Source organism: Vicia villosa, linkage group LG3, assembly GCF_029867415.1.
Source record: "Vicia villosa cultivar HV-30 ecotype Madison, WI linkage group LG3, Vvil1.0, whole genome shotgun sequence".
Taxonomy (NCBI): Eukaryota; Viridiplantae; Streptophyta; class Magnoliopsida; order Fabales; family Fabaceae; genus Vicia; species Vicia villosa.
The window spans coordinates 171,920,450-171,945,713 of NC_081182.1; the positions used below are offsets into that span (position 1 = coordinate 171,920,450).

The 25,264-nt window shown below is 35.6% G+C and overlaps 1 long non-coding RNA gene across 5 annotated transcripts; it reads right to left on the minus strand.

Annotated features, from left to right (window-relative positions):
- Nucleotides 1-6,542: 6,542 nt before the first annotated feature.
- On the minus strand, nt 6,543-10,304 carry LOC131662587 (uncharacterized). Of its 5 annotated transcripts, none has more exons than XR_009301701.1 (6): nt 9,710-10,304; nt 8,608-8,702; nt 8,030-8,101; nt 7,782-7,890; nt 7,440-7,547; nt 6,543-6,774 (listed from the first exon to the last, which is right to left on the minus strand). It is a non-coding gene; the product is annotated as an uncharacterized LOC131662587 (long non-coding RNA). The 5 variants fall into 5 exon arrangements; XR_009301700.1 differs by having other exon boundaries at nt 8,608-8,760; XR_009301702.1 differs by having other exon boundaries at nt 8,608-8,765.
- Between the last annotated feature and the right edge of the window lie 14,960 nt (nt 10,305-25,264).

Below are 25,264 nucleotides of genomic sequence, written 5' to 3' on the forward strand. Positions count from 1 at the left end.
GTATCAAAAGAAAAACTAGAAGAGCTGATCGAAGTAAGAGGCAAGGCAATGGCTACCAGACTTTCCCCAAGTGACTTGGAGAATTCACAATTAGGTTTTGCCAACAAACAAGAGTTTGAAGTGTTGAATATAGACTCTTTAGCAGACACAGATTGGAGAAGTCCAATTGTGTACTATTTAAAAGATCCCTCGACAGACACGGATAGAAAGGTAAAATATCGAGCTTTATCATACTTTTTAATGGGAAATGAGTTGTTTAAGAAGACTCCCGGAGGAGTTTTATTAAAATGTCTGGGCGAAGCAGAAGCATATTTGGCTCTCTCAAATGTACATAGCGGAGCATGTGGCGCGTACCAAGCGGGGCACAAAATGAAATGGCTTTTGTTTCGACACGGAATGTATTGGCCTTCTATGTTGAAAGATTGCATAGAATTTGCAAAGGGGTGTTAGGAATGTCAAGAACATGCAGGTATTCAACATGCTCCTGCAAACGAGTTAAGTTCAATAATAAAACCATGGCCTTTTAGAGGTTGGCCATTAGATTTAATTGGAGAACTCCACCCCAAGTCTTCTAGAGGTCAAAGATATATTTTGGTAGGAATAGACTACTTCACAAAATGGGTAGAAGCGATATCACTTGCGAATGTGGATCAGGAGGCTGTGATTGAGTTTATTCAAAAACACATTATATACAGATTCAGAATCCCAGAAAGTATAACCACAGATCAAGGATCAGTGTTCACTGGGCGAAAGATGCAAGACTTCGCCAAAGAGATGGGGTTCAAGTTGTTTACTTCCACACCTTACTACGCTCAGGCAAATGGACAAGTCGAAGCAGCAATTAAGATAATAATTGGTCTGATAAAGAAACATGTAGGGAAAAAACCCAAGAATTGGCACAAAACTTTGGACCAAGCACTTTGGGCTTGTCGAACATCTCCAAAAGAAGCTACAAACACTACGCCTTTCCAACTGACGTTTGGACATGATGCAGTACTCCCAATTGAGATATATTTGCAGTCAGTTCGGATACAAAGACAAGCAGAAATTCCTCCAAACACTTACTGGGAATTGATGATGAATGAATTAGTAGATTTGGACGAAGACGAACTTCGAGCATTGGAGATGATAAAAAGACAAAAAGAAAGAGTGTCCAGAGCATACAATAAAAAGGTGAAAGGTAAAACGTTTATCAGTAATGACTTAGTTTGGAAAGCTATTTTACCTATAGATCGAAAGCATCAGGCGTTAGGTAAATGGTCCCCACATTGGGAAGGCCCTTTTCGAATCTTGAAAGTGTTTTTAAATAACGCTTATGAGATAGAAGAATTGGCAGAAGATCGTAGAATTTTAAGGGTAAATGGAAAGTATCTGAAAAGATACAAACCAAGCATGCATGAAGTAAAGATTCTTGCAAAAACATAGATATTCGAAGTATATTACGTAGGCCAAAATGGTTGAACTAACACCAAAATGGCTGTATTTTTAAACAAACATGCATGGTAAATACAGTAAGAAGACAAAGAAACGACAAAATATTTTTCATTGATATCAAAGGAGTACATTCGTTATAGAGAAGGTGGTTCCTAAGAACATTAAGGATTACAAAAAATTAAAAACAAGAAGCCTAAAACAACCCACCTCCTAGTTGATCCTTTGATCTAAACCCTCTAGGGATAGCAGGGGCAAGCTTTCCGCCTCGAACATGTCCAAGGATCCAGATCTACGCATCCTTCTCACTATTCCCTTTTTAAGGAACATGTAGGATAAGAGCCTTCCATATGGAAGACATGTTACTACACCTTGCCGAGCAGCAGCCATAGAAACTGCTTCAACAAGTCCGTTGAAGATCATCAGAGGAAAGTTAATCTTCTTCCCACGGAGGGAACAGAGTATAAACTCCAAATCCTCCACCATGATGCTGTTTTGATCATGGTTTCGTGGACGAAAGTTGCCCACGAGGATTTGGTGTCAAACCCTCATGACCTTGGCGCTGAAAGGATCATTGTCCATAAGAGTCCTCAACATAAGATGGGTGGTCATGTTGAAGGTATTGTCAACAAAAGTCTCTCCAGAGTTGTTGCATCTCAGCAGGTTGGAGATGGTGGAGGGAGTGATAGTGATATGGGCCCCTCGAACCTCATAGACGATAGTGGTTCTGCCTTGCGGATCTATGCGCAGAGACGCAAACATCCAAAAGTCCACTAACATATTGGGATAAACAGATCCCTCCAAGATTCCATAGTAAAAATCAAGCTCTTGGTTAGCAAAAAGGGCGCCGATGCTTATAAAGTTTTCATCAAGTTCTTCTTCAGAGATTTTGAATTCTTTCTTGATGCAAGCCCTGATGTTAGCGTAAGTTAGGGGTAGTGCCATTTGGAGAAGAAAGGTTGGAAAAGGTTTTGTCTGACTCTGTGTTTGAGTGAATGCTAGAAGAAACGAAATTTTGGGCAAGAGTTGAAGAAAGTGTGAAGGAAGAAGTGGAATGCCAACCCTTTATATAGAATAAGTTGGCAGTAGAGGAACGGTTCATTTTAATGTTTGATTGGACTGCGTTTGGTATTCCAAAGAGAAGTTATGGCTTCCGCCGTTTCCCGCCCTTGGAAGTTGAAGTGTAATCATGATGAGAACTGATGCACGCACGTCTCAAATAGACGTTTTGGAAAAGGTGACGTCAGCTTTCAATGATGGTTACGGCTAAGGGTAGTAGAAACGTCAAGTCTAGGCGCAAAGGGCTGCGAAGGGTAATTATGTCACGTGGTTTACATTTATTAAAATTACTGTGACAGTGAAAAAGTATATTTTGGCAAGTTTTAGAGAATTGCTGGGGAATTACTTATGACAACTGCAAAATAAAATATGTGGGAAGATTGAAAGATAAAGTTGCATATATATATATATATATATATATATATATATATATATATATTCTTGGAGAAATTTGATTACAAAACAAGATAAGTACGCAACACAAAAGAAAGTACAAGGTTCGACGCAACTGTAATACGGTGAACTGACTTTTTAGAAATGTCGCGGTAAGCAAGAGTCGCCACCGACTTTTATTTTATCCAAATTAATTAGAAAGGCTAAAAGAAACAGGAAAAAACCTTTTTGAGAAAAAACTGAGTTCGGGGGGTAATTATGCAAAGGGAAGGTGTAAGGCACCCTTTGCATCCATGGTTTTCCATGGGCTCTTAATTGCTTTGCTCTTTGTTTTCAGAAAAGTAGAAGAAAAGAATATGGACTTTAGCTCGTAAATGAGCGTAGCCATTTTGAAGGTTTATGAGAAAGAATATGAAAAAAAAAGTTTTAGAGCAAGGCAAAGCAATTAGGGGCAATTACCTTAATAATGTAGAAAATCAGTTCTTTTAGCCTTTCAGGGTGAAAGGGTCTATCCATGCCATAAGAGGGCAGGAAGCCTTTCATTTGGAGGTTGAAGGGTCATCGAGAGTTCGTTCGCCATAAGACTGTCCCATGCCATAGGGAGGCAGGTAGTCTAAGGGAAGAACCAGAATAGCCTTTTCGTAGGCAGCCAGAGGATACCTCAGCCTTTTCGTAGGCAACTTCCGAGGGTCGAGATCATGTTTAGTGTATCGAAGGCAGCATCATTAGGGACCCATGATCTTAATCGAGGCAACATGGCTGAGGTATCCTCGTTTTTGAGGGACATGGCTATTCTGCAAAAAACACAAGGCAACAAAGGCAACAGGCAACAGAGAGGTTACCCCAAAAGTGTGCGTGTGTGCACCAATCACGTGATTTGATTCAAAAATTTATCTTATAATTAATTATTCTAAGCTGATTACAGGCTTGCACTCCCTAGAATTACTAACCACAGCAATTAACAAATAAATATGATTAAAGCAATACGGGGAAGGGGAGAGAGAAACCAGCGGAGGATAGGGGAGATGAAACCAGCGGGATAATAATACTATAGGTCTAACACAAGTAATAAATAAGATCAAGGTTTAAGGGTTACCGACTATTCGTAGCTTTGGCAATGGGCAAACCCTGAAAAGGTAGGAAAAATGGCAAACAAAAATGAGGTGAGTGCATTATCAGTTCGGGGTCAATTAGGGTTAACCCTAATTTAATGAATAAATAAAAATAACATTAAATAAATAAATGTTTAAACAGAAAATAGCACTTAGCTTTAATTTGATCTGATATGGTTGGCGGTCGGAGGAAGCCTCGGGGTTAACCCTGAAAAATGGCAAAGGCAAAGGCAAAGGTAAAGGCAAATAGATGTGAGTGTATGCGGAGTTCGAAAAGTAAATCTTAAAATAAAAGGAAACAAAATAGACTTAAAAATTAAATTGAATACTTAGCTTCGGATCTTGGTCTGGCGCGTAGTCGAAGTGTACTTGAAGAATAACCCTGAAAAAAGGCACAAGAAAAAAATCTTTTCAGTGTATGGAATGTTCGTCGTAAACCCTGATTAGGGTATGAATTGAATAAGAAACATAAATTATTTAATTAATTATTGGTCTCGCGACCTAATTAATTAAATCGAGAAAAAAAAATCGGACACACGGGTATTTTTAGGAATTTTTAGAGTTAAAACAAAATAAATATGAAATTTTTAATAAATAAATAATTAAATATAATATAAGAAATAAATAGAAATGTAAATAAAATAAATTAAATGAAATAAATAATATATGAATTACTATTTATAATAGAAAAAAGTTTTGAAAATAAAATATAATGGTTTTTATAAAAATAAACAAATGAAAATAATATATATATATATATATATATATATATATATATATTAATATATAAATTAAATAGGTGTTATGTAATAAAAATAAAAAAAAATTGAAAAATTCTTATCTTTTGTTCCTGTGTGGTGCAGCGCGTGGAAGTATGGTGCACCTGCATCTTTACGAGCGTTGGATTGAGTTAGATGAAGATCTCGCGGCTGGATCAGAAGGGCGTATCACACGTGTATGAGCTGAGAAGCAGCGGATCCTTTCGTTTGAAAAACAAGCAGCGCGCGCGATTTGGCCAATAGAAGAGCGCCACGTGATCATCTTCTTCACAAGAAGACCGTAGTGAATCGAAAGCGATTCTGAATGTTGGAAGCCTTGAATTTGTTTGGAAAAGTACCCTTGATGCTCCTGGAACGTATTGAGAACAATAGAATACTTTGAATCGGCCTGCAACCAAGAATTCACTTTTGAAATTTTTTCAAGTTTTTGCACTCGAGTTTGATTCTCCTTAGGCTGCAAAATCGTGAGCCCTTGTTTCTAAATGATTTGTCTACTTATAGAGGTTGATTAGGGTTGATAATTTTGGATCAAATCTCTTTGACTCTTGAAACTGAGTTTTGAGAAATTTGATTGGAATATGCTTCCAAATCTTTCTAAAATTGGATTTTCTTGGGCTCCAAGCATCATGAACGAAATTGGCATTATTTGTGGATGAGATCTGATATATTTCTTGGCTTAAAATTGAAGCACAATCAAATCTTGCATTATTTTCATATTTTATGTAATTAAATCATGATTTAAATGAATTAAAACCATAAAATAATTAATAAAATTGTAAAAATAAAAAAACCTTTGTTTTCAACACGTGGATGGGCTTATAATAAGGGTAGAACAAAAAGAATGTAAGCCCATTTAGTAATATTTTGAATTTTAGGCCTTTTTCCTTTTGTACACCCTCAAAAATAGGTGAACTTGTACACCATGCCATTTCTTCATGTCTCAATATTTTTTCGAGCTTGTGGACTTTTTAGAAACCTTAGAGGGTCCTCTAACCAGTGTCTTTGGTCTCATATCAAAATTATTTTCCATGCTCCTTATATGTCTTTTTGAAAAAAGTGTCTTTTGGTTGACTTTTGAAAAGGACCTATAATGTTTTGGTTCATATCTCTCAAATGGAGCATTTTCAGACTTGGCATGTGAGAGACAAAGTTGTAGAGAATCAATTTTCCTTCATGACACTACGCCAAATAAGCTATTTAATAGCGTTTTTTTTTGTTTTTGATAGCGCTTAAAAGCGCTATTAACCACGCCGCTATTGTAAATGGTTTTTGTTTAATAGCACTTTAAAAGTGCTATTAAAATACTGTTTTTTAATAGCATTTTTCTTTAAGCGCTATTAAAGAGGATATTTCGCACATTTTTTTATTTGATTTTGATAGCATTTTCAAACTAAGCGCTATTATAGGACACATGTTTGATAGCACTTACAAACAAAGTGCTAATATATAACACATGTTTGATAGCACTTTCAATGAAAGTGCTAATATATGTCTCATGTTTGATAGCGCTTTTTCTTAAAAGTGCTATTATAGGATGTTTCACCAATAGCACTTTTTACAAAATGCTATTGTAGTACATTTTTATTTTTTATATTTTACACAAAATCATTCTTTTGGTGTGCAAATATAAAAAAGTTACATTCTATTCAATACCAAATAATGCTTTAAGTTACTCATTGCATACATATTATGATCCATTAATACCAAATAACATTTTAAACCAAATCCACTTGTTTACAAATATCATAAATATAGAGGGCATATAGTGTACTAAAAAAATAGGACATTTGCATAGCCAAATTTTTAGATGCATACATTCCAACTAAGAGTATTTCAATCCAAATTCCAAAGCAAATAGTCATATTCTCTAAACAAAACACCTAAGAAAACAAGAAAGGACAACAAAACAATACCAAGTAGTAACCAAACTTCACGAACCAAAAGCGCTGAACCCACATATACAATCACTTAACTAGGCAAAATAACTGCTTCTTGTTTTCCTGTATCATAGAAGGAATATATTGATTATGTATTGTACAATAAAAATCAATTCAAGATATATAGAGTAATTAAACATTTACAATAAAAACTAGTACCGAAGTTTGATATAAAAAACAAAGTTCAATCAAGCATGGTTAGTAGTGAAGATTAAAGAAAAACATATTGAACCGCGTTGAAAAAATTGATTTGTGACTTAAATTTCGCAAAATGAACTCAATGGTTCTAATTGTCATTCCGTAGAAACAATTTAGTATAGTCAGTTGGCATATATGTTGATAAGTAAGTTGGCATTGTGAGTAGCCTAACAAAACGAGTGGATCTGAAAGTGTAACGAGTGGAATCGAGCGAAAATGAATTGATGTTTCTCTTGTGTTTAGAGGACTGGAAGTGTAACATAGTTTGGTACTCTAACAGACTTATTGTTTTAGAGGACTGAAGGTTTAAAATATGTTGATATTGTTTCAAATAGCTACAAAATTTGACACATCCTAATGATATCCAGAGCCTAATATTTTTTTCCTGCATTCATGTTGATATTATGACTATATAATCTCACATTACACTCCCAAAAAGTGTAAGGGCAGTCATAAAATTCCTGTTGGACCTATGCACAAATTGATAGTAGAGAATACCAAGTAAAACAGTTTGGTCATGAAGAGAATACCTCGTATACAAGTGTACTTGCTCTAATTCGTTGTCGGACATGGTCACTAGTTTACTTGCACCAATCCCTTCCCCTGTTGTTTTTCCAGAGTGTCGTGACATTGGAAGCCTGGACTCAACACAAAGAGGTATTCAGTACAAAACTCATTATATTCAGAGACTAAACTATGTTCAAGGAACCTGTTCCTTCTTTTGGTATATCCTAAATTTTATTAATAGCCTTCGGCAAATCTACCAAACAATTAATTTCTTGACTTCATTTGTGAAGATACATTATATTAAAAATATATTTATAATCTCAAGATGCCTAAAATTAGATTTATCAATTGCATGTCACACTAACCTTGTGTGTACTTAGGCTGCATAGTGGTTGCTTAAAGATATCACGGTCTTCTTCACAGTGCAGACTGCCCAAGTTATCTTCAAGAGTTGTTTTTAATAAGCCATATGTGCTGCAAATAAGCCATCATTTGTAAAATTAGAGCATATTTTTAATAATCTCAACAATTTAGAATCACAAGAACAATAGTTTGTGAATTAATACTTCACCAACATGATAATGATAGTTTCATGCGTAATAATTATACTTACATATATTGCAAAACTTCTTTCCATTATATAAACCTTGGTATTTCACCACTAAGATTGTTTTGTGCCAGGTCCCTAAAATATTAATCGAGGAAATAAGAATGTTTGTCGCTGAATGTATAATTAGTCTTGTGAGGAAAGTAATGAAACACATCCAAGTGTAATGTCAGTTAGTATATAACAATGTCATTCTTCTCAAATTTGTATATATGTTAATAAAACTAAGCATGGTACCACTTTAAGAACTTAGTACCACTTAATCATGCATAGATCTTAATTTCCAACAACTATGAATAGATAACTTGTACTATTTAAGAAGTATGGCATATAAGGGAGACACTAAATGGATATTTATGTTAAATATGTATTTACTAGGGACAATGTTCTACTATCCATAAATATCCCATTTTTTTATACTTTTTAGAACCAAAACATAAAATACTTTGATGACAGAAACTATAATTTGTAAATATCAATCCTTGCAATAATGAGATGAAGTTCCACGTACATGCCAAGAACTTAGATTTTATTATGTAATTATTAGCTTAGAAAATTACTTAAAAACTATGGTAGAGCACTACCTGATAATTATTTTTTTACTATCATAACCATCACTTAGGTTGTTTCATGCTGAGACAGAATGGTTGAATCATCCCAGTTGCTGATCAATTCCTTTCTAAAATTTTTCATCGCAAACATAATTGAAAGTTTGAAACCAAGAGAGAGTTGTAAACCTATACTGATAGATTACATATGATTATTATCAAAGTAGTTATTAACAAGTCACTACTAATATCGGAAAGATATATAATTTTATTGGAACTACAAATTTTAAATGTACTAAACTTGTAAGATCAAGAGTTTTATAGAAACTAAACATATTTAAGAAAATGAGAAAGGAAATACAATCATAAAATCGTTAAAATCTATCCATTGATACAACCATATTCCCTCTCTGCAGCTGCGTGTACGTTGTCATTCCTAATCCCAACACGTGAGGTATTGGCACTAAACATTTTTCTTTAAAAACCGAGTACGAATACACAAGCAAAATTTTTTATATTGGATCTTACTGGTAATTCAGAAACTCAAATGAAATGTCCAAGTAGTTCATTATTCACACCCTCAATGCAAATGCAGCTACCAGTAGAATGCAGTAACAATGAATTTTCAAAATAGTAGTAAATTTTCACCAAATTATAAACTATTTGATTCATTTCAAATTGATAAGTAAAGAACTATTTCTTATTAACTATTATGGATCCCCTCGATTCAGTGAAGTCAACTCGTTAAAAAATATTCAAACTGGTTTAACATAAACAACGATTCTGGTTCAACTTCCGGCACCGACATTTTCCATGGTGGACAATTTAACAACTTCGTAGAAAACAACAATAGCCTTAGCACAAACTTCACCAACTACGGTTCCGGTTCAACTTCCGGTATCGACGAGTTCCAAAGCTACGATAAACTAGTCAATAATCCTAACCTAGATTTCACTACAAACGAAATTACTGCTAGTAACCACAAACTCTCTTTCTCAAGCTAGGCCAATAAAACAAGATCACAATGATTTTGAATAATTAACATTTGATTTCTTTGAGGCATTTAATCGAACAACTATCATGCATATCAATTATAAGAACAAAAAATAGCAATTCTAGTATGCTTTTGAAGAAATACCTGTGATTTTATTCAAAACGGTTATTTCGGAGCTTTGAAGGAGACAATGGGATATGAAGTGAAAGATGTAGAGCATTCTTCTTATTCCGATGACGTTCTAGCAAAACTGTAGATTTCTGAATGAATGATTTGGAGTAAGTCACTCAATAAATCCATGGTGTTTTAGGGTTTGAAGGAGATCACACAGCTAAATGAATTTTTAGGGTTCGACACACAACAAATTAAGGATTAGATGGTACTGAATTTTGAATAGAAAGAAGAAAATTGAAAGTTCTTCTGTGATTGGGGACTAATTTGACAGGTGATTCGGAGGCGAATCTGAATCGACCGTGTTTCCTCTTTCCGATAATGAAACGATGGTTGACGAATGTATTTTGTTCGTTCTTTCTTTCAGGTGAAACGGTGATGAATCGATGAAACGAAAGAAGGGCTGACGGTGGTGAATCGATAGATGACGAGGAAGAATCGATGAAACGAAGGAAGTGAATCGGTTGGAGAATCAGTGAGACAATGAAGATCATGTTTTAGTTTTTGGTAGTGAGGGTCGTGTTTTTGTTTTTGGCAGTGATCGTCAAAAATATGTGGCCGAAAACGAAAACTTTTTGAACAAAAGTGTTTTAATTTTTTTATTCATTATTAGTTAATTATATATTATATGAAACATAGCGCTTTTGATAAACGCTAATATAAGTAATCAAATAATAGTGTTTTATAAAAAAATGCTATCTTAAAGAAGAATATTAATAGCGTTTTAGAGAAAGTGCTACTATAGTGAAGTTTAATAATAGCGTTTTGCCAAAAAGTGCTATCAAAATCACATTGGGTGTATTTTATAATAGCGCTCAATCATAAAGTGCTATTATAGATATGTTTTTTCCTTTTTAATAGCACTTTATTTAAAAGTGCTATTAAATAAGGCGATACAAAAAATCAATTTTGGTGTAAAAAGAAGTAATGATATCATTTTCAAGAATGATTCGTTTAGCTTCACTGAATGTATGTCGGAGGTTGTTTATATTTCTTGGAAATGGCTTTATTCTAGATTTAAGTTAGCTTCTTATTGTAATTTTCACATGTGGAATATACTACCGCTCACTTGTTTTGGGTTGTAGTTTTTTCCGCCATGTAATCGGTTGGAGTATCCCTTATACTCCGGGTTAATATAAATTACTTATTAAAAAAAACAAAATCAACAAGAGGCTTGATTTGACACTTAAGCGTTGAATAAGTATCTATATCATGCTTAAATATTTTGATTGCTATGCTCTCTAGTTGAAATTATGGCATGGTGTTTATTTTTTTTCTTATGTCAAACTTGTTTTGGTTACTGCCTTGTTTTTCTGGTTTCTCTCACTTCTTCTCGTATGATTTTACACACAATTGTACATGCTTTCTTTAGATAATATATGCTACCTTGTCTATTGACTCCCAATCATATCTTGTTCTGTATGTCCAATCATGTACCAAAATATCCTCATGAATATTGAATACAACACTCAGCTAATGCTCTTTTGAATTCCTTACCACCCAACATTCACAATCATAAAACATCATAAGAAAAATATTCTTATTTTTCTAATATTTTCTAGAAGGTAAAACTCTAATTACGCAATACAGCCAAGTAGTTTGTTTGCTCAGCGCACAAGTTCTATTTAATACTAATTTGTCCACAAGTTTTACTGACCAGTCAATATCTCTTCACTAACTACAAAAGCACTTCACTTCTTGCCACTAACAACTGACAAATATATCTAGATCTTTTACTTTGGAAAGACAAATTGAATTAAAACAGCACAAAAATAATTACTATCCTAATACCTTTGTTGACCCCCTTAGCCTAAAATAATTACAAGATAACAAACAACCCCAAACATATGCTAAAAAATTCATTCACTTGCAAAAACCATAAACTCACTTGAAGAAACTTGAAAAAAAAACACACACCAGCCGGTGTTGAAATGAAATCAGAAACTCGCTTGAAGAAGGGACTTGACGAAATAGGACACACACACCGTACAGGCTAGCCCATATTTTTTAGGGCTTTTTCGGGCCGGGTTAAAAAAGGCCTGGAAGTAAATGGGCTAAAAAAAGGCCCAAGCCATAACTTTTTTCGGACTTCGACCCATATTCACAGCTCTAGGTAAGACTACATACTAAAAAAATAGATCTCTATTTAATAGTCATATTAAATTAAAAATAATAATAAATTAATTATCAATAAATTAATTATCAATAAATATAATTTATGTTTTAGGGAATAAAAGTAGTAATAATTAATTATAAATTATCAATAAATATTATAATTGTAAAAAAATAGAACCAAGAAATATAGTGAAATAACAAGAAAATAAGAATAATAGTTAGAAATGTAAAATATAAGCATGATTTAGCGAGATACATAATATTGAGTAGTTGAGACTATAAAATTATTTTATTGTCCGGGAATATCTTTTTCTCTAAAAATAACATATGTTAAGGAATTCAAAAGAGCATTAGCTGAGTATTGAGTAGTTGAGACTATAAAATTATTTTATTGGAGTAACAATAATAAGCGTGTTTCTCTCTCTAAAAATGGAGCTCTAACCTCTCTCTAGAAGGGGGTTAGGGTTTTGCAATCTCGTACATGAGCGGTTTCCGGCAATCTAGGGACAACGAAGGTTGGAAGACAGTTATTGGTCGTCGGAATTAGAGGAATTGGCGCTCCAAATGGGATACATTCCCCTTTAGGGGGGGGTAACCGAAATCATCTTTCGTCTGGAGGGGAGCTCACTTCTTTTTACGTTTCGGAATTCCCATAATCTTCTTGGGCGAAGAATATCTTTGAGGTGTTTGGATGTGTAGGGGATGTGGTGGAAGTCTCAATCTCATCGATGGAAATTTTATGATGTTCTATGTGAGAGTTATGGCTGGTCAAAGTTCAGTTGACTTTTCCTATACAAACCCTAATTTAGAAACTTTTTGATTTGTTGATTTTTTATCGTTCCTTGATGAACCATGATCAATATTTGATCAAATGGTGAATGATAATTCAATATGAGGATCTTGACAAAAAATCAGGAGTTTTGACTTTACTTTGACCACAATTGACTTTTAGGTTAATTTAGTCGACTGTTGATTTTCTGAACAATTGAGTGGCCAATCTTTTGAGTTGAGACTTGATACTTGTCATAGAGGTAATATGGGATATATTGAGCCATATAGTATGTCTTGGAGCCATTGATTCATTGATTTTCCTTTGAACAAACCAAACCCTAGTTTCTGAGCTTCGTACAGGAGAATGTGCTTAGGAACTTAATATATTGATTTGAATTTGTATAAGAGAAATAGTATGGGCAAATTTTGGGGTATGACAGCTACTAATTAAAATCTTTGGGAAGGTTATCTTTTATCTTCGAGTATTGGATCTCCCATAAGGACATATGACGTTCGATCAATGCCTGTTGTCTTTTCAGTTCTTCGATTTCTGGCACTAGCTGCTGTGCCGTCTCGAAATGTCGAATCCCTGACTGCGCCACTTCAGTTAATTCATCTTGATTGGTTTTCTGGATTTCTACCTGACGAGACTAGGCATCCTTTATCTTCCCTTTGAGTTGCTCAATATCTTTTTTCCAGGCTTTGATATTTGTCTCACACTCTTCATATTCCCGTTGGTTCTTCGAACGCTCGAGCTTAAGGGTTTCAACCTTCTTCGTTGCATCGTTAGCAGCTTCCCATGAAGAACTGTGAGAAGTCATTTTTGCTGTGAGCTGTCCGTCAATATCCCGTTTTCGAAGGAGATTAGATTGGAGTTGTTCAATCAGAGAACTCAATAAGACAATTACTTCTGAGATTTCCACTGGAACAAGAAGTAAATCCACTTTCTTCAGAAGGTTGTTTAGACCATAATATTCGGTGGAATCCTTGATGAGAGCATCGACGAGGTTGGTTTCAAAGAACTTCTCTCTTATCTGATGAAAGAGTTTAGGAATATCATCCTTGTCACCAGCACCTGCCAAGACAGTAGAAGGAGTTCCAAGGGATGAAGCGCTATCGATACTCATCATGGTCTTGATGAAGCTCACAGGATCAGTCTGAAGGATAGAAAAACACTTAGAAAGGGGGGGTTTGAATAAGTGTAGCTTTAAAAACTTGTAAGATAAAAACAATTTGCACAATGATTTTTATCCTGGTTTGTTGTTAACTAAACTACTCCAGTCCACCCCCTTGGAGTGATTTACCTCACCTGAGGATTTAATCCACTAATCACACTTGATTATAATGGTTTTCCACTTAGAAACACTCTAAGTCTTCTAGAGTATCCTGATCACAACCTGATCACTCTAGGAACAAACTGCTTAGACAACTTCTAAGACTTGCTAGAGTATACTGATCAACAACCTGATCACTCTAGAACTTACAACTTAATGTAAACAAATTCTTTTAAGAGTTACAATGCTTCTTATAAAGCTATTATCACAACTGTGATTTTCTCTTAAGTTTAAGCTTAAATCTCACTAAGATATTACAACAGCAATGTAGTGAGCTTGATCATGAAGTTTGAGAGCTTTTGATTTGAACAACGTTTCTGCAAGTTGGTTCAGAGTTTGTAATTCGTTCGTTGTAACCTTTGCTTCTCATCAGAACTTCATATTTATAGGCACTTGAGAAGATGACCATTGGGAGCATTTAATGCTTTGCGTATTTCGTACAGCATTGCATTTAATGTTTCACTCTTTTGTCAACTACCTCGAGCCTTGTTTCCGCTGTGTCTACTGACGTTGCCTTTAATAGCTTCTAACGTTCCTTTTGTCAGTCAGCGTAGCCTGCCAGTCTAGTACTTGCTTCTGATCTGATGTTTGTGTAAACAACGTTTGAATATCATCAGAGTCAAACAGCTTGGTGCAGAGCATCTTCTTGTCTTCTGACCTTGAAGTGCTTCTGAGCGTGATACCATGAGAACTTCAGTGCTTCTGCTTCTGATCTCAAGTTCTTCTGATGCTTCTATAGACCCATGTTCTGATTCTGCTTGACCATCTTCTGATGTCTTGCCAGACCATGTTCTGTTGTTGCATGCTGAACCTTCTGAGTCAGTGCTTCTTGCGCTGATATTGTGCATACTCTTTATATAATTCTTGAAATGGAAATTGCAAAGTATTAGAGTACCACATTATCTCATACAAAATTCATATCCTTGTTATCATCAAAACTAAGAATATTGATCAGAACAAATCTTGTTCTAACAATCTCCCCCTTTTTGATGATGACAAAAACATACATAAATGATATGAATTTGCGATCAGAATATCAGACGGCTAAAGACAATTACACAGCTATAGCACGAGCATATAGACAATGTGTGAATATGTCTCCCCCTGAGATTAACAATCTCCCCCTGAGATAAATAATCTCCCCCTGAAATAAATACTAGAAGAATTTTTATAAATAAAAGACTTCCTTGAGTATTTCAGTATAGACTTTCACATATGCTTAGATCTTCAGAACATTCACAGCTTCTGATTCTTGCTTCCATAGGACAGCTTCAGAACTTGAATTTCCTAGATCTTCAGAATATTCATAGCCTCTGATTCTTGCTTCCATTGGACAGCTTTAGAGCTTGAATTTCTTCTTGAGTCATTGCATGCTAGATTGTATCAGAACATTGTTGAATGTACCAGAGCATCATCAGAGCATCTCTACATCCTGAAATGTTACAGAACAACTAAACGACAACAGTCAGCATGAATGAATCAGATCATAGAATGTGTTTCAGAATTTTATACTATGTATCAGAACACACACATAAAATGTTTCAGAGCATATTTTGTAACTAAAAACATGCATCAGAACATATAAAGAATAAGAATGAAAGTATATTCTATAATCAGAATATCAGAACATTCTTCCTTCTTGCTTCAGGTCTTGAAGCTTTATAGCACTCAGCTTGCTTCAATTTCCAAGAGCTTGATTCTTTATAGAATTGCTTTTCCTCATCTCTTTGCTTCTCATGTTGAGCTTTAAAGAGGATCTTCAATTCCTGCAAGACAACACTCAAAAGCATAGAACTTTTCAAGTTCTGTTAGAAATGTGGATCCTTTCCCCCAGCAACTGATAAAGTAAATCAGATCATCTATCACATTTTTCTCCCCCTTTCTGTCATAACATCAAAAAACATAAAAGATTCAGATGAAAAACTCGACAAACACATAGAAGAAAAGGATAATTTTCATTAAGCACGGAGAAAAAAAAAACAGGTTCAGAAGTACAAGAGGAAGGGCAAAAGAAGATGCAATCTAAGATGACCCTAGCTTCGACATGATCTTGGCCAGCATATCATGAATCCCACTGTTGCTCTCATTCTGCCTTTCCATGAAAGCACGAAACTCAGCGTTGATTGATCTCTGCTCATCCTGGTTCTTCTGAATGACTTCCAAAGTCCTTGCAAGACGGGAAGGTTCATCAGAAGAAGCTTCACAACTTCTTTCCAGAGGGATAGCATTCTGATCTGCAGCTTCCATGATCAGATCATTTGCAGGATTTTCCTCAATAGGAATGGTTTCAACAACATGATCTTCAGCATCTGCTTCTTGCATAGAAGCATCTCCATGCTCTGTAGCAGGAACCTCAGAATCTCCATTCTCAAGTGCCTGAAGAATGGCAGCAAGATTCCTAGGAGCAGAAGGACCTTCAACTTCTGGTGGGTCAACAACTTCTGGAATGACCAAGCTTGGGTCTTCCTCAGAAGGATTTTCCCTCAGAAAGTCAAAGAGAGTCCTGAAGTCTCCGAGCCGAACAGGATATTGAGGTTTCGATACCACAATTTCCCTGCATGGGTTAGCTTCCATTGCAGCAGCAATTCTTGCTTCTTCCAGCTCATCCACAAATCTCTTCTCCTCAGCAGCAACCCTGTTTCTGAGGGGATGATAGTAGATACCATTATCACCCTCCAGCAGATAACCAGCATAACCAGGGGCAGCAGCCACTAGTCTCTTCTGTACTCCCATAGCTCCAACTTGAAAATCCTGGCGAAAGCTTCTCCAGAGGTTTCTCGTAGAAACATCATTAAGCCCATTGAGAAAAGAATCCTTCAGAAGGTCAAGCCTGCTAATCACTTTACTTCTGAACAACTCCAGACAAATGATAGGTTCAGGTTCAGGTGGGTTGAAGGTGACTTTGTAGTCAGGGTAGAGAAGGCAGTAAGGGTTGGATTTTCTGGTAGTTAGGGGATGGGATGGAGGTGCAGTGTTTGAAGAGGATGGAATATCAGTGAAGGGGGTTGATGAGAAAGGTATATCTATGGGTGTGTGAAGGATGGTAGTTAAGGGGGTAGGGTTGAGAACTTGAGAAGATGATGGTGTTTGCAAGCTATTAGGTAAAGGTGATATGGGGGTAGGAGTTTGTGCAGAAGGAGGTGATTGAGGAAGATTTGTAGGGGTAAGGGTGTTTTGAGGTTCAGAAGGAGAAGGTTGGATAGGTGGAGGTTGGTACACTTGCCTGGAGAAGTTACCTGTTCTGATTGCCTCAAAGGAATCAACCTTAAGAGGGTCATAAGTGACCTTCTGCCTTGTTTCTCTCTTGGCAGCTTCTTCTGCAGTCTTTTTCTTTAGCCTTTTCTCTCGCTTCTTCTTATCCTCCTTCTTGAGGTCAGCTTGAGAGGGAAGCACTCTTCCACGAATCCATGCAGGATCAATAGAAGATTGATTTCTCATAGAAGCCTCCAAATAGAATTTAGCCGCCTGGCAAAGTTCTGTTTGAAATAAAGTAGAGAAACCCGCAACAGGAATTATTCTGTGTTCATTGTCAAAGGGAACATCAGTTATTTCCTTGACAAGTTCCATTCTCAGCAAGTCAAGACCATTGAAGATAGAACCCCGAGTGACTCTAAATAAGTTAGGTGTTCCAATAGCCCTTAAGGAGCCCATTAGGTCACTTTCAATCAGAATGTCTGAGATCATTCTGGCGAAAGGAACAACATTTCTTTGGAGATGAGGATACTTTGCACGTTCGTCATCTCTTGACTCTTCAATAGCTAACTTCAGATTGTCAAAAATGATGTTGGAGATGTTGATTTCAATTCTTCTTCCGACGCAGAAGAGAGTGTACTTGTGGTCAGGACTGATGTAAGATGAAGAGAAGGATCCCTTTCTGTGATTAAGAGAGCCCAGAATAATCTCAGCCCAAACTTGATAAAACGGCTTCAAGGTACCAGTTAGACTTGAATCAGTACTGGTAACACACGAAATCAGCTTCTCAACCTGGAACCAATCAACTCTGCCAGGAAGGGGACCAGTGACTCCTTCTTCATTGTTCAAGTTGTACAGCTTCCTGATTAACTTCTCAATTATCACAACTTCATGCCCTAGCACGAAGGAGATAACGGCGGTTGCAGTGACGGTTGCATGAACCCAGAAATCTTTCACAAGGGCTGGATAACTTGGTCCAACCAATCAAGCCAGATAGTTTGACCATTGTTATACCCCAAAATTTGCCCGCATCTTTTTTCAAGAAAACTCCAATCTGAAAATTAAGAGTCTCATATAATCATGGATTTTTATTTCAACAAATATCCTGACATATGAAACACTTAGTTTTTAGAATTTTTTTTATACAGTAATTTGGCTTGCAGTTGAATTTATTCTTACCCAAACGCCAAATACTGTTTATTACTTCACACATGCTATTTATTTATTTACAGATAAATAGTACTGACACAATTGGTACAGAGTTAAATCTTTTTGCAGGCGCAGAATCAGGAAACTCAGACTGTACTGGTAACAAGTAGATTATTATTATCTTTTGTTTCCCACTAATTTTTGTACTATATTCCATTATTTTCAAAAATCTTTTCAAATCTCTTTTTCAAAAATCAAATCCTAACTTTATTCTCCACATCTCTCTTTTTCCCAACACTATCATACACTTTCTTTCAAATCATACTTCCACTCAAATTTTCCTTTTGTACGGAATCACATCATTCCCCAACGTCTCTTTCCTTCTTTCCATTCTATAAATACCTCTCATTTTCTTCCATAAAATCTCACATCAAATTCTAATTCATATCTCAAATTTCCACTTCATAATCCATCCTTTCTTCTTCCCCGACAAAATGGCAAAGCGGTGGGAAACGTGTTTTCTTATGGTCATCACCATTGCTACGGTGATCATGTCTTTCTTCTGTCTACATAGCCCGGAACACTGTGGACCTGGGATGCTTATGCTCCCAATCATCTACATGTTACTATTTGTAGCATGGGTTATCAATCGTCATTCTTAAAATGTGCCGTATTTCTTATTTCTTAAATGTACCGTTTATTCGTCGTACTGTTCAATGTAGTATGTAATATTTGTACTGTCAGTATTAAATGTTGTACTATTTGTCATAATATTGCTTAATTACTCAGATAATATTTTGTGTGTTTTCTGCAAGTCAAATATTCATTTTTCTGTGCATTAAATGATTTTCAGGGTTATTATCGGTAATTTTGCCCGCATACAGTAAATATTAGTTATTTATTATGTCTGTGTTTTTCTAACAAGTCATGTAAATAAACTTTTATTTTTCACAAAAAAACAAAAGCAAAAACAACAAAAAAAAGAAAATTAACTTTGACTGTTGATTTTTCACTCTAACTGCTACACCAATACCTGGACAGTCAGTTGACAGCCAAACTGCTGGCAGTACAATTCTCAGTGTTTTGTACCATCAATCAAATCAATCTTTCACAATTCAAAATTCCAAGATTTTTGTTCTAGAAGTCTTCTGAATATCACGCGATTAGCAGAGACTCAACACTGCACAAAAATCAGGTACGCTTAACTGTCTCCTACATAAACAGTCCCTGACTAGGGTTTTCTTGTTTTTACAGGAGAAACAAGTTTTTGAGAGCTCAAATGGATTTCATACACATCCATATATCTCAAAGTACCATCATACAAATTTTCAAACTTCAATTCACTCAGACGCACCGTCAGCAGCTCAAACAGTCAACAGACGATCCGTTTGACCAAAAAGTCAACAGACAGTCAAAAATGAAATTTTTTGTCAAAGTCCATATTTTCTCAAAGGATTCATCATTTGATCATTGGATGATCATAATTCATCAAGGAAAGATCAAAAATCAACAAAACCCTAAGATTCAAAATTAGGGTTTTTGCCTGAAAAGTCAACTCAACTTTGACAGATCATAACTCTCTCATCCTTCATCCAAAAAATTCAAACCAAAGCTTATTTTGAAGGAAATTCAATTATCTTTCAAATGCGATTGATCCCATGATCATTGGATTCACCATTTGAAAAATATGATCAAAGACATTACAGGTCATTTTCAAAGTCAACAAAAAGACACTTTTTTCAAAAGGACACACAAGGAGCATCAAAAATCATTTTGACATGAGACCAAAGGCATTGGTTAGAGGACTCTTTGAGGTTTCCAAAAAGTGCAAGATCTCCTTCATATGACAAAAATTGAGGGATTTACACCTTGTTGAAGTTGGCTAAATTTTGGGAAAATGCATGAAACCAACATTGCTCAAAAATGTATTTTTTCCAAATGGGGCCAAGTTTTCATGGTTCAAACATGTTTGCCATGATATTATGGGCCTCCCACGACCAAGACAAGGCCCATAACATTTTTTATCCATTTTTGCTTGATTTTATCTTATTTTAAGATTAAATTAAAAGGAAAAAAGAATGGATAAAGGATAGCTTACAATCTAAGCATGACTCACCCAAGGAACCTTCATTTTTCTGCAGAGAATTGAAGAGCAAGGCAAGTGCATTGAAGAGAAGAATACTTGGTCAAGTTTTCAAAGATTTTTAATATTTAAAAATCAAAGTTTCAACAAAGCTCATCAATGCTTTTAGCTTAGTTTTTAAGCAGCCCTTGGCTTATAAATAGGCTAGCATACTTCAATGTAATAAGGACACACGAAATAGAGCAAAGATATAGCAAGAACACACTTCATATTTCAAAAAATAATCAAAGAAACTTCAAAATTCGTATTTAAATTTGCAGCTAGTTTCAAAGCAAACTAAGTCCATAAATCACTTCCTGGAACTTATTTGAGTAAGTTCAGATCCATAACCAAGTTCATAGAGGCCTGAAACTCGAGTTCTCTCACTCTCCGATTTGGTAAACTTTCATTGATTTCAAATTCAAATTTCATGCGTTGTTAACATGTCTCACGGTTATGGTTGAGCTTATACTGATCATTAGATCAGGTTTGAACCCTAGCATGAGAGTTCTAACGTCCTGAACATGGGTTACCATTGTCAACCGTGAGTTTATGTTTCTCTTCGAATCTCTTAACACAAGCATTTTCAGTCCAAACTAACCTCACCATTGGATTCCCAGACCTCGATTTAGGGGGGTAGGGTCTTCATTTGGTGTTTAAACTAACTATTTTGCAGGTTTTGAAAACCACCTCGCCGGAGAAGACAACCGGAAAACACTTTCCGGTGGTCAGCAAGGCTAGGGCATGGTTGACTGCACGCGTGGCTCCTTCCCTCGCTCCTATTGGCTGGTCAATAAGTCTGTGGCATGCGTGGCAAAACGTTATAACCTGATTGGTTCTGGTTTAAAACGTGGACCCCACATAACTTAAAATCAAAAAAATAAAAGAAACAAGTGGATTGGGCCTGTACGTATTGATATTCACACCCCTGGTTTCTGGCCCAAAGGCATCTCTTGAACTAAACATAGTTCTTTTCCAGATTTGCTTAACACACCCCCTGCAGGTTTAAATTAATAAATCTCTATATTTTGCATTTTAATTAAAATCAACCAATCATAAAACACCAAAAATATTTTATTTTTAGTTTTAATCTGATAAAATATTTATTTATTTTTAGGCATAAAAATATTAATATTTTATTTAAATTAAGGCTATTTTGTATAATTAATTAGTATATATTTATATATTTGCTTCTTAATTATTCTAACCAATCAAAAAAATCATAAAAAAAATTGTTCTTTGTGTTAAATATTGTTTATATATTATAAACTAATTTTGTACATATTTTGCATAATTTTCTCTTTAAGTTTTAATTATTTGTATAATTATTTGTATAATTATGTTTTAATTAGCTTAAATCAATTTCAAATCAATTTCAAAAATTCCAAAAAAATTAGTTTTGTTTTAAAATTAATTGACAAATATTTTGTACATGTTTTAAACTTAATTTCTAGGTTTAAATTTATTTTTATCCTTTTTCTTCATTTTAATTTAATTAATTATGCATTAATTATAATTAAAATAAATCATAAAAAATCCAAAAACATGCCTTTTATTTTTCTTGCAATTTAAATTCCTAGATAAATGTATAGGATGTCAAGTTCATGTAAATAGGCTAGTTTACATTTCCCGCACAATCGATGTAATAGCGTAGATTTACTTTCCGCACTTTACATTTCCGCACTTTAATTTCCAGCAAATATAAACTGCGTGTATGTCAAAGATAAAATTGAACCGTTAGATCACTAACTTCAAAGATAAAATATCTGAATCCAAACACAATCACACTTGCACCTCTTAAGGTAATCCCTTCTCATTCTTTTCAAAATCAAAAGTCAAAATTCTACTGTTTCGAGTACAAAATCGAACCTTTTGTTTATATCCGGTGAAAGGATAGATTTTTAAAGGAAATAGGATAAAGACCTTACAACTCAAGGTAGACCTCCTAGTTTGCTTACTCAAATCAAAACAAACAAAATTCTCATACACTGTTGTTTTTCAAAACAAAACTTTCAAAAAAGACAATACTTTGTATACATCCAAACACGGATTATTACAAAGTTAACGTTCTTTTCAAAACATCTTTCGAAAGATAAACAAGCATTTTGTATACATCCACACACGGATCATTACAAAATTCAATTTACAAAAGTATTTGAAGCCACATATGAGCATTCTAAAGCAATTGAAAAGTGATCGAAAAACAAGTGAGCTAAGCAAACTTAAGAGCCCATGGATAACCATGGATACAAAGGGTGCTAACACCTTCCCTTTGTATAACCTACCCCCTTACCCAGAATTTCTTAAAGGTCTTTTTTCTGTTTCTTTTATAAACCTTTCCTTAATTGGATAAAATAAAAGGTCGGTGGCGACTCTGTGAATTTTCAAAATGCGAAAGCATTAAGCGATAAAAAAGAGTCAGTTCACGTATCTCTACAGATCAGAGGTATGGCCCGGGATAAAAAACGGAGGTCCACAGAACTGGCGACTCTGCTGGGGAAATACTTTCAAAAACAAAATGTTTTCAAAAGGGGTTACCTTAAGAGAATAGGTCGATGTTTTCAATTGTTTGACTTGATTGCTCTATTTTTCAAAGGTTTGTTTGGGTATTTTGCTTGTGTGAAAGATTCTAACCCGAATCTCGAGATACCTTAAGTATATGACAATAGACCAAGAAAACTGTACGGCATGTACCGATGCGGTTGATCTGGTAGTCATCGTTAGTGCGATACTTTGGTTTATACTGATGTCCCTTGAAAACGATCAAGGAGTATATTAGGCTTCCGAATTGTCATTAAACACTAATTTGTCTTAGAACCTTTTTAGTTGAACTTGACTTGTGGCCTATTAAGTGGCTAGCTTTGAAATTGATCGAAGTTAGTTATCCTCGAGGAATATTTTGATCGGCCGCTCGAGCGCCGTATTGAGATGTTACTTCCAAGGATCATAGAACCCGAATACTATTCTAGGACAGGTTTTAACCAACTCAACTTCAGTGGGGAGGGTATCACCTATCAGCTCCATGCAAGCCTTTAAACCTAAGGCTATTGTTTGATTTGTTTTTGTGTGCCACATGTTTGCATCATAAGCATATCATTTTTGCACCAAACACTTCAAGGATCAAAGAGTTTACCTTTGTTTTTGCAGGTAATGGCTCCCGCCACCAAAGATTACATCCGAATCAACATCTCAACGGTACCATCTGAACTAAAAGACTTAGTGTCAGAATTCCCAAGGAATGTTCAATTCACTGAAAGGCATGGTCACCTACTCCATTTGGTTACCTCAAAATTTGAAGAAGACATGATACGGGTCCTGTTCCAGTTCTTTGACCCTGAACATCATTGCTTTACCTTTCCTGATTACCAGTTGGTACCCACTTTGGAAGAATTCTCTGAACTAATTGGATTGCCTGTTCAAAATCAATTACCTTTCACTGGTTTAGAAAGGATTCCAAAACCTGAAGTCATTGCTGCTGCTTTACATCTGCGAAAATCAGAAATCGAGTCCAATTGGGAAACAAAGAGTGGAGTTAAGGGTTTACTTGCCAAGTTCTTGTTGGAAAAGGCTCGACTACTGCTAGAAAACAAAAGTTATCCAGCTTTTGAGGAAGTTATGGCACTTTTGATCTATGGGTTGGTTTTATTCCCAAATCCCGACCAGTTCATAAATGTACACATCATCAACCTTTTCCTAATCCGTAACCCGGGGTACCAACATTGCTGGGAGACATTCTACATTCTCTACACACTCGTACCATGAAGAAACGAGGAACTCTCATGTGCTGTATACCGCTACTGGCTAGGTGGTTTACATTTCATCTTCCCCGATCAGTGTTGAGAAATGAACAAAGAATGCAATGGTCTCGCAGGATTATGTCTTTGTCTCATTCAGATATCCGGTGGAACAACTTCTTTCAAAGAGACATTACTATCATTGATCATTGTGGAGAGTACCCTAATGTGCCACTCCTTGGCATCAAAGGAGGCATCACTTACAATCCCTCTTTAGCTCTACGCCAATTCGGATATGCAAGGAGCAACGGTCCTCATGACATGATTATTCGTGGCATTGTGTTTGATTACGAGAATGATTCTCATAGACACCGACGAAGGTTCATACATGCATGGGACAGTGTCTATAGAATAGAAAGCAAAACTTTGGGGCGATGGAATTCTATTCCTATGGAACCTTTCCTCAGATGGGTCCGCACTCATGCTCAGAAACTCCTTATGCCATATCCTGCTGTTCTACCTGTGACTATTGAACCAGAGGTCGAAGGATATGAACCTCAAGTTATTCTACACCCGGACATGCCAACTGACCTAGAAGAGTTGCAAAATTCTTGGGTTCAACTCAAAGAGGAAAGAGACACCTTCAAATCATACTGTCAAGACTATGAGAGAAGGATATTGGAGCTCACCGGACAGCTTCAAGAAGAACAGCAGATCAACACATTCCTGGGGGCAAAGAGAAAGCGTCCACGGGAGACCTGAAGGATCATTTATTTTATTTCTGTCTTGTAAGCCCAAATGAGGCAAAGAAAAAAGAAGCAAAAAAAAAAAGAAATAAATTGATTAACTAACGTTTGTTTCTTCTTTAACAAATCTAAACTCTAAGATCCTTGAAACATTGCACACACATTTCACTTCATGCATTGCATATACATTTCATACATTGCATTCATATACATTGCATATACATTTCATAGATTGCATACACATGGCATCCAGTCATACACATTGCATAACAGGTTCACATGACGGATTTCTCATCTCCTCGCTGTTTATTTCAGTCAGAAGAGATGGAATCCGAGACAAGCATCAAGAACCTCGAAGCACAGAA